Genomic DNA, 17,941 nt, shown 5'->3' on the forward strand with positions numbered 1-17,941 from the left:
CAACCTTTGTAAAAAATGGTCAACTATGTTTTATAAAATCAAACATGGTTTTCCATGGCCAATCATGGTCAACCATGGTTGAACCTCACATCGTGACAAATATTGTCTTGATATGGAAATGAATCATAGTTAAGCATGGTCAACGATGGTCCATGTCGCATTGTGACAAGGACTGTCTCAATATGAAAAATAAACATGGTCAACCATGTTTATTTTAGTGTTTATAATATTTATCTTAGGTTTATATACCATGGATTTATAATATTAGTACTTTAGGTTTAATATCATTCCCGTGGGTTCATAATCTGTTGGGGTTTTAGTATTAATATCTTGGGCTTATTATTCCCTTGGTTTTATAATATCAATCATGGTAAACTATGGTCAATCATAGTGAACCATGGCCAACCATGGTCAAATGTTGCATTGTGACAAACATTGTCTCAATATGAAAATCAACCGTGGTCCAAGGTCGCATGGTGACAACAATTGTCTTGATATGAAAATCAAACCTAGTCAAGCATGGTCTAAAATTGCATTGTGAAAATGATCGTCTCAATACAAAAACCAATCATGGTTAACCATATTTATTTTAGGGTTTAAAATATTTATCTTAGAGTTTATATGCCTTGGATTTATTGTTCCCTTAATCCAAAATTTCATTTGTATAAATATATAATAATAATATTTAAAAATAAATATATTTAAATAAATACCATTATAAATCAATCAATTAATAATAATAATAATAATAATTATTATTATTATTATTATTTATTTTTTATAATAAATAAAAAATTAATTAATATAGTTAATATTTTTATTTTTATTTATTTTAGATATTAATATTAATATTAATATTTAATATTCATATTAATTATAATTATATTAAATAATAATATTAATTATAATTAATAATTATTCTTTTTTATTTCTCAGTAAAAACTAATTCTATTAAGAAAACGTATGGTACAATGCGAGGTTACAAACAAGAGAAGCAAAAACATAGGCAGCCGGAAAGGATTGGTTGTCCACCTCGGCTCCTAAGAGAGAAAGAGTAGAGAACAATGCTGAGCAAGAAGAAACAAGAGGAAAAAAAGAGCAGGATCTGAACAGAGGATTCTACCCAACATGTGCGGAATCCACTATTCTGCGTTTTTTCCCTTTCTTTTTTCCAATTTTGACCCACTAAGGAGGATTTTGCTGAGCTAGCATGATTTGCAAACTGAGATGAGCGGACGGAGAGGTCTCCTTGTCTGAGTCCGAGGTGGAGGATTCATGGTTCCTTTTCTGAGAGGCTGGTATGACGAACGAATCCATAGGACCTACCGAGGACGGATCCAGTTCCGACGCTGCTGCCACACCTTCCTTATTCTCTTCCTCTTCATCGAAGCTGAAGTCAAAATCGTCCATGGGAGGAGGATCATGAGGCTTCCAGCTTTTGGATTTCTGCTTAGTATTGGCTTTCTTCTTTTGGGCTGGCATCGTGGGACAAGAGCTTTGAAGGTGGCCTGTATGATGGCAGTTGCGGCAGCGGAAGGTTGTGTTCTCGTAATCCAAAGTCTGAGTCCAATGGAAATCTCCAATTTTGAGATTGATCTGGTCCAGGAGACCTTTGCTTATGTCTATTTCTGCACAGATCCTGGCAAAAGTGTATAAGCCCTTTTCCCCTCTAGAGACGTCTGTGTCCAAAAGGCGGCCTAGAGAGTTGCCAATCCCTTGGAATACCGCAAAGTGCCATAGATTCGCTAGGAGGTTTGGAAGTCTGACCCAGATGGGGAGTTTGGTGATAACTGCTGTAGAGGGATCGAAATCTGGGAACCAAGGAGTGAGGAATAAACCAGTTGCACCCCAGAACCATGGGCCACCAGTTATGGCTTTTTGATAGTCCTCATCGAAGGCAAACACTACGATGAAAAATCCTTTTGAGCATAGCAGAACCTTGCAGTTGTTGGTCCAGTTAGATTGGATCCATTGGTAGAGGTCTGCTGTGCATGGCCATAGCCCATTAAACCTGTAGATAATGCCATGTTCCGCAAAATGCTGGGTTTGCTCATCCAGTGATGGATGCTTTATTTCTATGGAAGGGATTTCCTCCAGTTTATCCACCAGGAAAGGCTTGGGAGCTTGAGCAGGTGGAGCTGTTCTCTTAGGCATCTTAGCATGGACAGCGTCCTTGTAAGAAAATGCCTCAGCTGAGGATGACTGTCCTGCAGCGCCCCCTCTTAGACGAAGGGTAAGAGAAATGGAGGAATTTCTCTGAATGCTGTAAAAAGACAGGGGGTAGAGATCCTCGAGTTGTTTACCTTCGTGGAGAAGTCGCTGTGCTGCAGAGGGAATCCCCAACTTGATTTCCAGAGCCTGCTTGAGGTCTTGCCCTAGATCCGACGCTCTCACCCATTGTAGCAGGGTTTTGCCAGATATAAGCTTGATCTGGATCTGAAATGAGGCAGAGAGACCAGAGTTCTGCTTGCCTCTGCAGATCTGAGACAACAGGCGGCTGGAGCTTTGTAGGGCCTTCTTTTCCTGCGTTTGTCGCAGGGGATAGAGAGGAGAGGAGGCGGGAGTCCTAGGGACGCCAAATCTGACATTGCATTCCACCCAAAAGAGCATCCAGACGCAGTTCAGGGGAGATAAAGAAGAAGTAAATAAAAGTAAGTTACCTTCCAGGGTAAAGAAATTATTTCCAAGAGCCACCGCTTGGAGAAAGCTGAATGCGTGTTCTGCAAGTTCGCTGTTGACCACTGCGCCTGCAATCCAATGGCGGTAGCTGTAGCCACATGCTGCGGCAGATGGCTGAGAGCCGGCGGCCCCAATGTCCAGAGCAGAAAGGCACAGGGGTCGGGGAGCCTTCAAAAGAACCTTGAAGACACTCTGATTCACGGTGAGGTCGTCGATCTGCGATTTTTGCCTGAAACATTCTACGCCATCATCGATGGGGCCGAGCCGTGTCCAGACGGCGGCCAAAGGAGAGGAGGGGGCGTCTGAACAACTAAGGTTCATTTTCATTCTCGGACCTCCAAGCATCTCGTCTACTCAAATCAATTAACAATTATTCTTATTATTAATAATAATAATTAATAATTATTACCTTTTCTAACAATTATTAATTATTAACAACTATAACAATCAATTATTTATTATTAACATTTATTAATAATTATTAGCAATTATTAATAATAATTATTATTAATAAATGTGGTTGATGTATGCAACCACATTTATTAATGTGGTTGTGTTATTTTTTATTTATTAGTATATGTAATTGTTTTTTGACTAACTATAAAAAATATAAAAATTGTATTTTTTTTAATTAGATAATATAATTTTGAAAAAAAATTATAAAAAACTATTAAAATTAGATGATAAATTTTAAAGAAAATTATATTTAAATATATAAATAGATTTTTAAATTTAAAAAATTAATATTTTGCAAAATCATAACGATACTAGTTAAACTTCGGAATAAGATTATTGGGAAAAATAATTTTTTTTTGGGGAGTGGGTGACCCTTTTCTTTTTTAACCATTAAAAATATCAAATTCTTTTTTATTTATTAAATTTTGTGTGAGGTATTTTCCTGTTTTAGCTTTTCAAGTTTTTCCGCGTTTCCACTAATAAAAAATTGTACTTAGTGTGTTAATGAGTGTTATTGATGTGCTATTACTATTTTTTAGATTCTGAAAGATTCGCGTTGCCCTGTATCTTCATTATTATGGTAAGGGACGGAATTTGAGTGCCTTATTAGGGGTGATTTACCTATTAAATATAATTTAAAACTTTACATAATAGTTAAGATTTAATTTAAAATTTTACAAAATAGTTAAGATATTTTTTTGAAATTGTGAAGACAAATTAGGGAGGGTGATCTTCAAATTTAAATAAATAAGTCTCTTTTGAAATTCAAATTTTGGTAAATAACATTTATGAGAAAGGTCATCAACATTATTTATGAGAAAGGTGACAGCTAAGTTATTAGAAAAATAGATTAAGAGATATTACACAAAACACAAATAATACTTATTTTTTATTGATTACAACAGTGTTTATATAGGATATAAGTTATTTACTTAGATATATTTAAATCTTAAAAAATAGATATATTATTAAGATATGATATAACAACTCATACTTAGAAAACAACATCTTTTAAATTGACACATCAGGGCTTACAATAACAATCTATAAATCACATGACACATGAAAGTCTTACTTCCAACCTAAATTCAAATAATAAACGCACTGAAAAACTCTCACCATCTATAAATCAAAAACTCTCACCATGTATAAATCATCTATAAATCACATGAAAACTTTACTTCCAAGGTAAACTTAGATAATGAACACACTTGAAAACTCTCACCATAAGACATAAAAATTTCACAAATGACTCGGATTCAACATATCGATGGTTTCAAACTTCTGATGGTTTAATGCATAGTTACCAAAATCGTTCGTACTGGTAAAAAAAATTCGAGAATTCGGTGGTTCGATTCGGTTCGTCGAATAGTTCGCTGATTCGAAGTTCGGTATAGGGAGAATAGTGCCGATTGCAATGAATTTTTGGAGCGTAAATTAGATGGCAAGTTTTTAATGAAATGCTGAGTGATACATATCAAAATATCAATTATGATTTATATGGCAAAGGTTTTGATGAAATTCGTTAGTATAAATAGGCTAGGGATTAGGATAGATATATTAACTTACCGCTTACGATGTATAAATAGGTTAGGAATTATGAGATATAGCGAAAAGCTACCGGAAAATGGACGTTTGTAAAACATAATATTGATATATCTTAGATTTTTAATTTACAAATTATATTGTAAGTATTTGTGAGAGATATATTTATTTAAGTTAAATAAAAGGAATTTGATTTTTTTTTGTTAATTATTAATTAACAATTTAAATTTTGAAAAAATATTTGACTTTATTTAAATATAAAATTTATGATAATATGAAATGGGTATGTTTTTGTAATATGAAATTTGTATAGAAATTTAATTTTTATTGAATACCATATTATATAATTTATAATAGTTTTAATGGTTAGCTCAATTTGTTTCTTGGTTCAAACATATATTTAAATAGTTGTAATATGTATATTTCCGAATTTTCCGTATTGAATTTTAAGTAATTGAATTTTTTCCAAATCAAATTCAAACTTGAATTCAAATTCGAATTTGATAACTATAGTTTAATGCAGTGAGTGTAGCAAATCTGAAACACTCTTCGAATTTGATTGTAACTGTGTGTCAGTTTTGCAAATCTGAAACGCTAATTAAATTTGATTACAAGGCTGTAGTAGTTTTGCAATTTTGAAATACTCTTTTTCCGTATCAAATTTAATCATTTTAACCGAGAATGTTAAGAATTATGGAAAATAAATTTATTTTATTTCATAGACAAATAACTGTCATTCGATCCCGTGACACATGACGCAGCGTATATGATGATATTTAAATGAATAAAATTGCATACGAAAGGAGTGAGCTTGGCTTTCGTACGTTTTAGGTTGGAGGTGGTCGGCCGTCTCAAAAATATGTGATCACGTGAACGCACGAGTTAGCGATACGATGAGATTACATCTTATTTCTATGTCAATTCGCCTACTTCCTGAACATCGGGCCGCCAAACAAATTTTCAACTTGTCGGTATATTTTGACACAAAAATGTGTCACTGGTTTTTCTCGCGAGAAATTTGTATTCACTCATAAAAAAGACATTATAATTTTTATTTTATATATAATTAGGTTATTACCTTTGGAATAGTTTATTTCTTTCGAAAAGGGCTCTCATTCTGAACAGTTTTGGAATTTTAAATGTAGTTAGCTTGTGTGATAACCTGACACCCTAGGTGAGTGTAGAGGTTTACTATTTACATTTTATTATTTATTACTTGTGGATTCCTAATGATCATATCTTGGGTGTGAACCTTCCTTACATCCAAGGAACCACGGACAGGATTGCGAGGATTCTGAAGAAGTATGATGTGCCCACTACTTTTAGACTTCGGCCGTGAATTTGATTTTCGGAGATGACATCGAGATTGCGCACCTGCACCGTTACCAATTTATGAATATTCCAATTTCAGAAGTGAATCAACATCGTGAATGAGATTATGCGTAGGAGGGTTATGAATAATGGGAAGAAATGGTTAAGTCCTATCCGTGGATCCCTCAGGTCTGTGAAAGATCCGATTGACCCTAAGGACATGAAGGGCGTCTATGTCATTCCCTGTTCCTGTGGGACCCCTTATATTGGTGAGACTGGTCGCTTTATCAATCAGCGGATTAGCGAGCATTCGGCTGACTTAAGACATGGGAGGACCAAGTCCTCGGCCCTGGCTGAGCATGCGGGAAAGACTATGCATCATGTGTGTATAGAGGAGGCTCAAGTCATTGCCAAAATTGCGCAGTTTCACCACCGCAAGTTTAGAGAGGCCCTGGAGATTGAGAAAAGGCCGATCAATCTTAATAGGGATGATGGCTGGAAGATTAGCAGTTGCTGGGTCCCAGCCTTGTCTTCCTAACCTCCTTTCCCTTTTTTAGGTCGTAGGGTTTCTGTCTTTCCCCCTCCTTTTTTCTCCTTTGGCAGATTTGTCCTGTTATTATGGAGTGTTTGGGTCATTATTATGCTTTGTTTGAGTTTCGGGCTTATTATTGTATTAACCTTACCTACTAGTGGGCATATTCAATTAGATTTGTTTTTTCCTTAATTTCATTATTTATACTTTATATATTTCTTAGCCTTAGAATTAAGTTTCCCTTTAACTATTGACTAGAAAAGACCCACTTTATTCCTCACAATATTAATGACATAGTTAACTGTAATATTTTTGGAATAAATATATATTGATTAAACAATGATTATTATTAGAATTTTGACCATTAAGTTTTAAGGATTGATTTTGATATATCAACCCTAGATTATGATATTCATCTTGTAAGTAATAATATATTTACCTATAGTCTTAGTTAACTTTAATATTTTATTGGAATAATAAATATAGTTCTAATATTGATTATTTGACCATTAGGTTTAAATGATTATACTATTATTAATAGACCTAGCTTTAACGACCCTAGATTATGGGTTTACCTAATGTAACTAATAATGGTTTAACAATTTGTTTGATATTATTAATTATTAGTAGATATAGATTATTTAATAAACATATATTATTATTATTATTTTTATATAACTTATCATTTTAATGGACCATTTAATTTAAACAATAAATATGATATATTCTAAAGAACAAGATCTATCTTACCAAGGACCATTAAATAATTATGACTCAATTACCTAGGATAACTAAATTCTAAAAATATTAGTAATGGATTATCTTTACTTGTAATTTATATTGGAATAATAATTGATTATAGATTAATTAATATATATTATGACCATTATAATTATAATATTAATTTCTCTTAATATTTGGGATAATAATAATAATATTCTTATTTTTAAATTAACAATTGAATTTCCTTGATTTACCTAATTTTTCTTTCTTCGAGAAATATTAACTAACTAATTTAGTGGTTTGACCTGGTCAAAATTAGCCGTTAGGATTTAGCTGTTGGAATCTCTGCACACTCTATTTATTCTCGCTGAGCCAGATCAGTTCTTCAACTTGTCCTGATGATGAACCACACTGGTTGGTTCGAAACGCGTCGAAAAAATATTGGTTATGTGATTTTGTCGAAGATATCTAAACAAATAGATTAGTTTGTTTAAAAAAAATATTATGTTGAGTCTTAGAATTTATGGAAAAGATTCTATTAAATTTTTTTAATAGACAGTTAATAGTTAGAGGCAGTTATTTCTTTTTTTCTTTTTTTAGAGATGAAAAAGAAAGAATGAGAAAAAAGAACAATTCTCATAGGGAAAGGAAAGAAAAGAAGGAAACAAAGAACTCGAGACTCCAGATAAAGTCAAAATTATAGGCTAGTTCAAATTTTGATTTGAGGAAACTCTTGCCTAAGCGACTATTCTAGAACTGAGGAGCTTGGGGGAGAAATTAGAAGTAATAGCCAATTTCTCATTGGAAGGGTGGTGTGGTCCCTTCTGCAAATTCATGGTCATCAATATAGAAGATAAGTATGCATGTGATTATTTTCTTTAGAGGAATGTTGACTAAAGATTTCTTGAGAATACTTTTCTGTTCAAAAATCTTCAAATAATTTTATGTAAAATGGAAATATTTAATTCTGATATGTTTTCTAAGTGATTTTAAGTAAATGCTTCTTTGTAATTGGGAAAATGTACTTATCTATGCAAGTGTGTATTAAACACTATAAATGACTTGCAGAATTTACTAATTCTTCCTAAGAATGAAACATAAAAGTAATCTGAAGGTGTTTTTGGAAAATTGGAACATAGGTCTGTATGGTTACCAGGAAGAAACCTTGTTGGGTAAAAAACCCAAGAACAAAGAAATATGAGAATCCTGTAATGGTCGGAGAGAAAAGTTTAGAGCTCCATTAATGAACAAGGTTAACAACCACCCAATAGGTGTTTAACCTTAAAAAGGATTACACTAAACACACAAATTGCAGTTGGAAAAACCCAAAAGACATTACCCTTAGGCAGTTTCTACCGCATTGGTCCTCGAGCCTAGTCAGTTTACTGACAGCTAGAGGAACTATTTTGGAGGAAAGTTAATTCTTTGTTGGGCTTAGCAAGTGAGGTTAGTGGTCTCAAAAGAGTTGGAGATTTCTCAACACTGAGGCAAAAAAGACAGAGATATTTTCTTTCTTTTATAGAATGAAATAGCTACCATCACAAAATATAGAGACTCTCTGTTTTAAAGAACTGATTAGGAGGAATTAAATAAGGACTGTGCTACATAACACTAACATTTTTTGTCTTCTTTGAAAATTTTAATTGAAAACAAAGCAACGAAAATAAATTTGCACACCATGAAATTATTATCAAGAAAACTAGACTATTATCTATGAAGTTTATAGAAAAGAAGCAACCACACACACACACACACACATATAATCTGACCTAAATAAGCGCTTCAGGTGAAACTGTCGCTGAACTAGATTTTATTTTTTCAAAACAAACATATTCCCATTACTCAGTGCATATAAAGTAAAATATACATGAACAACCAGGCCGCGTAGGGTTTCATGCAAACCATGAAGAGAGCCTAACCACTCTTAGATATTCTTAATAAATTACAACACATTAAACCCAGCTAGAGTTCATATTGGAAACTACAGCCATGAATATTAGCAAGACACATTACATCTCAGGCAAAGGAACAGTTAAGAACAATAAATATTACAAACCCCAAAATGTGTATGAGGCATCAACACAATTCTTTTTGGAGAACCCAATAAAATACTATGTTTCATTAGCCGGAGAATGGTTGTAACTGAAAGGGAAGAAATATAGTACACGAAGCTAGAGAAGCAAAGCATAACGGAATTTCCCAGAAGGTCGAGTTGGATTTAGTCCAGCACATACATGTGCCTCATGTTGTATCTGTGAGATGATAATGGTTAGCTATCATGCCAAGGCATCTAAGATATTTGTTTTGTGGGGTGGGGGGGGGGGGGTTTGTTTTAATTTTGGAGGACTAAAGTATGAAATAGATTTAAGATAGTCATGCCTAACCTTTTTGAATAGTATTGATATTTAATTAGAGGGCTACTGTTAGAATACACACAGTGATATAGCTTGTTTAGTGATGAGCAGAAATTGAAAGCTGATATGACTATTACAATTTTCAAATAGAAAATTAAATAATCATAAGTAAGAAAACCTTCAAACAATGTTCAGAAAGTTTAACAGAATATGCATAATATTACAGAAGATGGTAATGATTTTATGATTTAGAGGGAATTAGTTAAACAAATAGTTTATATAATTCATTATCTTTAAAGATGATCACTTCAGAAGCTTATAGGAGTAAATTGAAGCACAACTATTCCTACCTGTTTATCTTTGTAAAACTTAAGAATATGAAGAAAGAACACAGTAAATGAAAATTGGAAACTTACAGGGAATACAAAACTGTATGAATCAAAACTCAGAGTCCTTTGCTTTTGTATTAATGATTCAGAAAAAGCTAAGTAAATTTAATGTTTACAAATGTTTCTTTCATGGGTGCAACCTTTAATAACTCGTAGAAGGGAGTTATTAATATAATTTTAGAGCTAAGAAAATATTTTAAAGAAATTTACAAAAATAGATCAATACAAAATTAGGAATATAAATTGATAGTCGATCTGTCACTATTTTGGTGTTGAATTGTTCATGACTATTCCTGGAAAAGCTGAAAATTGCTAAACTGTTGATGACCTTTACTAGAAACACTGAATGTTGTTTGATCCCTTTTTCAGTCATGTAAATTAGTTAACTGTTCCCATGGTTTCTTATCTGGGAGAGATAACTTAGTTACCCTTCGACAAACTTCATCCATTTTTGTATATTTAGTAAAAGTGGGTTTTACTGGAAATATATGTCTGATTTCATTTAGAATGAAGAAGGAATCTCTGAGTGCATTCAACAAAACCCTTGGTGTCGCTGCAGTGCCTGAAATAGAAACTTTGGTTATAGAGATTGCTGAAAGAGGAACTACATCCATTGGAATTTGAGCCCTTTTCACAACTTCCTCTTTCTCTTTGACTAATTTATCCATTTGCTCCTCCATTTGTTTTATTTTCATATTTTTCCCATGATGAGCTTCATCATGTGAGATTTTTGAGTCTTAGTTTCTTCAATCTCCTTGGTCATTCGGTCCTCAGAAGCTAGCAATTTAAGCTACTTCCTTAATGCTGAGAGCTCATCATTTTTCTTCCTGACAAGTTCTTCTGCATCATTTATATTTGAGGGATCATATCCCATCTTCAGCACCAAATCGTCCAGATATTTTGTCTTGGTGTCCTTTTCCAGTGAGGAAACTTTTTCCAACTTGAGCTGTCATTGTGTATTGGCCAAGGTGACCTGTAACTTTGACAAACTCATGGCAATGTGAGTTAAAGTGGAAGAAATCATTTGGCCAGTCTGTTTGTGCATCTCAATTTGGTCAATTAGATGTACATGTTTTACTTTAAATGCAAAGGAGGTTTTCTTCTAATAATGTGCAGGAGTCTTGGGCTATGGAATTTGATCTTGTAAGAAAGCCATCTGCATCTTAACCTTTTTAGAGTCAAAGACTGAAAGAAGTTTAGCTTGAGAATTTGAAGAATGTTTCCAGAGTTGAGTATAAGTGTTCAAATTCAATTCCTAATTCCTCTTCTTAATTTCATTGAAGACATGAAAGATATCATCTTCTTTGTCCTTTTGACTGGTTCCACTAGTCTTAATCACCTGCTATTTCTGAGAAGTAGTGGAATGAGTGGGGACTTGTGTAGACTATCCACCAGACTGTGTAAAAATAAAAATCTCTCCAAGTCCATCAAATGTTGTTTTATGTGGCTCATTTGTTGCACTAACCTTCACAGAGATCCTAGGTCTCTTATTTGTACGTACAATTATAAAGCTCTGGCTGGATGCTTCAGTTGTAGGGGATGACTATTCTTCCCTTCCTCGTTTAGTTGTCTTTTCCTGTGCAAGTGGATTTTGTACATTTGAAGTATAGGCTTCTTATTCTTCAGCTTCTTGAAGGGTCTTCTCCTTCCATTCTAACTGATTTTTGTACTGCTCTATTTCAGGCCTGGTTGTGTGGTGGTATGCAGTAAACTTATTTTCAACCCTGAGTTTTGAAACTACTCCCATTGGGTCATAAGACCAAGTGAAGCTGAGACCGAACTTCATTTCCTTCAATAACCTGTCTGCTTCTTCTCGTGTTGCTCTAGTGTTATGGATGAAAGGACCAACCTGAGCCTTTAGCTTGAATTGTGATTTCTTCTTTGCAGCTAAAAAATTTACTTCATATGCATTTAACCTCTGCCTAATATATTCCAATGAAAAAATTATGATAGGAAGGTACTTAGGAAGTTTGTAGGGTGGAAGCTCACAGCCATAGACTGTGATTTCTATATAGTTTTGCTAAAGATGCCAATCTCCTGTTGTGGCTGGATTAACCAGTTGCAATACTTTCACAATTTCATCACTCATTCTTGGTACTAGAGTGCTGCTCATAAGATTAATAGCTGTATGAACAAACAATTCTATGAACTTTTTATATGTAAATTCTTCCTTCCTCTTCATTCGCATAGATGTCCAAAATATCACTAATTGTTGATTTACTTCTTCATCTAGCTTCTGTAAGGTGAATGGAAACTTGTCTCCCTGAAAACATATAAAAATATATTCAAGTACTGAAGCATACTTGAATACTTCTTTAGTATTAAACTGGAAAAATTGTTCATGGATGGTCTCAACAAGAAATTGGCTAAAGTTATAGAGAACAATGGGCTTGGAATCATCAGAAGAGATAGACAAGACACCTAGGATGGCTTCATCTACATATTGATCAGAATTGTAACCAAGAAGATAAGAAAGAATAATGGTAATTTTCTTGGTTCTGTCTGGGAACATGGATGAATCATAGGGAGGGTTTGTTTTAGGTAGAGGGCTATCTACAGCTAGGAAAGGTTCAAGAGCTTGAGACCATTTAGTGAAATCTAGATTTTGATAGGCTTCTATCAGGTTTTCATGAGAAAAAGGATGGGTTGGTGCAATAGTTGGGGCATGCAACATCTGTTCAATGGACTGAGCATTGATGAAACAAAGGATTTCTCCTCTAGGTGAAATGATAGCTCTTTGACTGGGATCATAGTATTCATGGAATTTCCTAAAAAATTCAGTTCCTATGTGTATTTGAGGGAAAATCTAATGAGGAAGCTAGGAGTCCCAAAGTCCTATTTCAACTATCTAATCAACTAATTGATCTTCCATCCAAGAGTAGATTTCATACAAATCAAATTGAGATGGAGACTCAATGATTTTACAGTCTCTGTTGACCAGGGGAGTATGATGAAAGTCAACTTGTGGATGAATGAGAGGATTTTGGATTTCTACAATTTCCTTTCCCTTAGGAGGCATCTTGTTAAGTGAATTGCAAGGTGAATTTGACAGAAATGGGAAGAATTGGTCTGAAACAGAAAAACAGTATAACTGAAAATGGATTAGGGGGACCTGGATGTCGGCTTGGTTGTGAACAGAATGGTTAATTCGATTGAATGATGAATCTATCATTTAAGTTACAAGCACGAAATCTCCAGTGATGGATTAAGATTCATAAATATACTGTGTAACGGTTTTTATGAAGGAACATGGCTTATATTGAATAAAATGGAGCGAGGCTATTTGATGAATGGCTAAATCCTCATTAATTATCCAACGAGACTAATAAATGGGTCTATGGAGTATAAATTCATGGGAGTGGTGAATTAAATGAATAACAGATAGGCGGCAACTGATTGGACAGAGGAAGTGACTGGGAGCAGATGTGGATGATGACGTAGGAGCAACGGTAAATGGTCAAACGAAAACCGTGTTCGGGAGAAAGTTAGGGTGGTATATTGTTTCGGTATTTTAAGTCCCGAAAGACTAGGATGGAGGAAAATTAGTCTCATAGGGAAGTTTCCAAAACTGCCCATTTTGGACCCCCTCGCCGATAAAGTTTAGATGGCAAATGAGGGCCAAAAAATGATGTAGGCTGTCAGATCTCGGGAGAATGTACGGGATGAAAAATAAAATGAATGAGATTTAACAACGCGAGGCAAAAGTGATGGTGGGTCCAAGAGTTCTGTCAGATGCAACATGCATGCGGTATTTGCGAATGAATGGATGAATTTTGGATATTTATAAAATAACATTAATACTTAGAATTTATGTTTAATAAAACCTATCACCATATGCACATATTTCCAATGTTATCTTAGGATAAAAATCCTTTCATGCTCCAATTGTATTTCATTTGTCTACCTACTCTGAACTCCTAACATTTTTTTAATCTTAGTTACCCGAGTGCACCTAGACTAGCAACTCAACATTTTCCTTTTAATGGCTAATCTACTTCTATCCCTTATTGCTTCCATTGGCTTAGATTAAACTATTGAGCCAATTTTATTTGCTACCTATTTACAAACAATTTAAATCAAATTCAATCATGATTAAACTGTATAATTGGTTTCTATGAACTAGTATGGCATTTAAACAATCCGCACACAACTTTTTATTTGCCAAAATAAACATTAATTGAGAGTAGTGGCATTTGGATTTGAAACACTTTCAAAGTTTATTATTTTTTCTTTTCTCTCTAATCTCACATTTTTTATTTTTGCCTTCCATTTTTAGGGAATCTATTCTAACATTTTATTTGATATGGATTTTTTCATCAAAATATCCCTAACATGTTTTGATTCAATATTCTTTTTCTCCATATCCTAACTTAACATTTTTTGGAATGATTTTCAACCAAAAAATGCTACAACACCTCAAAACATAGAGACAAATACCTAACATTAGTGAACCTGGAAAGATGGACGAGGGAATGGGAAATTTGTGTGTCGAGGAGTGAAAGGAAAATAACCAGTGGCAGAGAAAAGGTTATTACCTGTGGAATGATGATTCGATTGTTATGGGACAAAATATTCATTTCATAACTCCATTCCGTAACCTGATCACTGTTACGAGTCTTAACCTATTAAAAACAATTTGAGACGAGTAAGTAATAACCTAGCAATAATTTTTAAAACACAAAAGAAATTGTAATACATACGAACCAAGAAAACTTTCCACCATAAAGCTCACAATGGAAGGGAAACATCAGGAGAATGATATTAGAAGTGTCGCTAACTATGGAAACCCTCTTATAAAAGCCGAATAAGCCTAAAAACCCTCATCAGCAATGGAATCTCCTCCAATATGACCGAGATAAAATGACTAACTTCGATGGAGAATTGGGTAGTTGGTTACCCTAGCTTCCATCCTTTGCATCCTAGTCGTCAGATCAAGGTTAGGGAAATCAACGACATAGATTATTGCTATGTGGATGTTCTGTATTCTATCTCGACTCTAGCATTGGTGACAAGTGGCATTGATAACCCTCTACATAGCGTTGAGTAAATAACTTGATCCAAAGTTGTGCTGTCACGACATTTGATCAACAACGTGTAGTTAATTGGAAGAATCAATTTCTCTCTTGAACCTTAATCAAATTCATAGGGTACAAAACTAACATAAATAAATTTTAATGCATGAAGAACCAAAATGTGTGATTGATTGAAGTTACATTATGAAGCCTAGGGGAAAAAATTACTCGTAGTTCATATGAGAAGTTATGGGAGCTATAGAACCCTTATAATTTCTTGCTTACCTCTTCAGTAATATTTTTTTTTATCAATTTATCTACTTGTGTTTTAGTTATGTCTAAGTGGATGTTACAAGTGGTGTTAGAGAATTAGGCTCTACACTATGGCATGTATGGGCTTATGTGGAATAAAAAATGTGGTTATGATGCACAGAAGGGAAATTGATACAAAATGAGACGAGGAGTAGGAAGTACCCCATTAGGAAGATCAATGGGAGGAAAATGCCATGTGCCCCTTACAAAAACCAACCTATAAATGTGGGTTCAACTAGGAGGAGAAACCCAAAACAATAATGCGATGTTGTTAGAAATTGTGCAATAGTTACATGCACAAATGATGAATCTAAAAGATGATAATGAAAGGTTACGTTTGAAACAGGAAAAGATCATGAAAAGTCTCTTAGACATGAAGAACCAAAGGAATCCAAATCCTAGCCAATATGAAGGGAGTAGAGAGGAGTTGCATTGACACTGAGGGGAAAACCCCGAAGATGATGGAGGTCGGGCTAGTAATGAAGAGGATTCTAATAATGTACTTGGTGGGAAGGGGACCAAAAGAAAAAAATTTCAACTACAAGGGGAGTTTAAGAATATCAAACCCTCGACTTATGAAAGAGAATTGGAAAAAGCGGTTGAGGCATGGTTTATAAACATTAAAAAATACTTCCAAATTTATGAGTATGATGATAATATGAAAGAAAGGCTAGTAATTTATTAACTGTAAGGTAAATCCAGCCAATGGTGGGAGGAGATTAAAATAGTTCGAGGAATCAATGAGTAGGAAATCCCTTTAGAACAGTTATAGAAGCACTTTAAAGATAAATACTTGACCGAGTGATTTTATGATGAAAAAGCAAAAGAATATCATGAATTAAAATTGGGAAAACAATCCTTGGATAAATATATAACCAAGTTTACCTCTCTGTTAAGGTATGTCCCCTATATCCATGAAGAGAAGGCCAAAGTAAAATGGTTTATCAACAACTGACCAACTTTCATAAAAGAGAAGTTGGAATTCGATAACCCAAAGATAATAGATGAAGCTATTCGGAAAGATCGAATTTGTTACCAACAAATGAAGTAGAAAGGTGAAGGTAGCAAGGAATGGTTAAGAGAGAAGGGGCAAAAAAATTTTTCAAACATAAGAAATGTAAAAGTTTCTAGAGCTAGGAATGCACATATAAAATCATTAATCGAACCTCCAAACAAGAGTCAATAAAAGTTTAGATCTCAGAGTGAAGCCATGCAAATGGAAGGATCTAGTAAACCAGAGACTAGCCAAACCCAAAATCCTCCTTTGCATTGTTGGGGTTGTGGGGAACCCCACTATTATAAAACATTGCCCTTATCATACTAGATTAGAACCCACTGCTAACATTCAAGAATCCTCCATGATCAGTGAGGTGGCAAGGAGTATACCAAGGATTAATGTAGCCCTGGAGGATCATCAGTTTGAATACCAACCTGTGATGGTGAAGTTTGAAGGTAAGATAGTCAACCATACTATTTCAATTTTAATAGACCAAGGTGCAAGTTTGGGTTACATCAATCTAAAAATAGTTGATTTATGTCATATGCAAAGTGTGAAATTTAAAAATTGGTGGTTAGTAAAATTACCTACTGGAGCTAAAAGAAGAGTAACAACAAAAGTAATGGATTGTTCGATGAAGATAGTTGGATAGCAGGTTAAGGCCAATTTTAATATATTACTATTAGTTTCCTATGACATGTTGATAGGTATGGATTGGTTAGAGTAGAATTGGACTCTAGTAAATTGTAAGGACAAAACTATCAACTTCCTTACTGATGAGGGTGTTAGAAAAGAAATTGAGGGTGTTAGAAAAGAATTCAGCGTATCAAAAGAGAAGTCAAGTTACACCCTATCACATCCAATCAACTAGGTAAGTTACTTCACAAGGGCTTCCAAATCTACGTTGTTCAAGTGGGTTATACCAATTCTAAAGATAAGGTAGCCACCTTGGAAAATATTCCATCCATAAAAGAATTTGTAGATGTATTTCTGGAAGAGATCCTGGGGCTGCCTCCTAAAAGGAACATTGATTTCACTATAGAACTAATTCTCGGATCCACCACTATCTGAAAAACCCCTTATAGAATTCATATCCCTAAGTTGATAGAGCTAAAGATTTCGCTCCAAGATCTGTTAAACAAAGGATTCACTTGCCCAGGTGTGTCTACTTGGGGAGCTCCAGTCCTATTTGTGAGGAAAAAGGATGGCACTCTTCACTTATGTATTGACTATAGGCAACTGAATACATTAACCATTAGAAACAAGTATCCTCTACCAAAATTTGATGATCTGTTTGATCAAGTTGGCGGTGCCGCTGTATTTTTGAAAATTGATCTTCAGTCGGGATATCACTGGACAAGGATAAAAGATGAAGAAATTTATAAAACAACGTTCAAAACATGCTATGGGCATTATGAGTTTGTATTTTTACCATTTGAGCTCACTAATGCACCTACAACCTTCATGAGCTTGATGAATGGTATTTTTCACCCCTAATTGGACATTTTGGTTTATTCTAGGATTTTAGAAGAGCATAAGGGGAATCTTTGAATAGTATTGAAAATGTTAATGGAAAACCAACATTATGCTAAATATAGTAATTGCGAATTTTATAAGGACAAAACTGAATA

The sequence above is a fragment of the Pinus tabuliformis genome, chromosome 8 (assembly GCF_031772625.1).
Source record: "Pinus tabuliformis cultivar Carrire ecotype Pingquan chromosome 8, CPIR1, whole genome shotgun sequence".
In the NCBI taxonomy this organism is placed as follows: Eukaryota; Viridiplantae; Streptophyta; class Pinopsida; order Pinales; family Pinaceae; genus Pinus; species Pinus tabuliformis.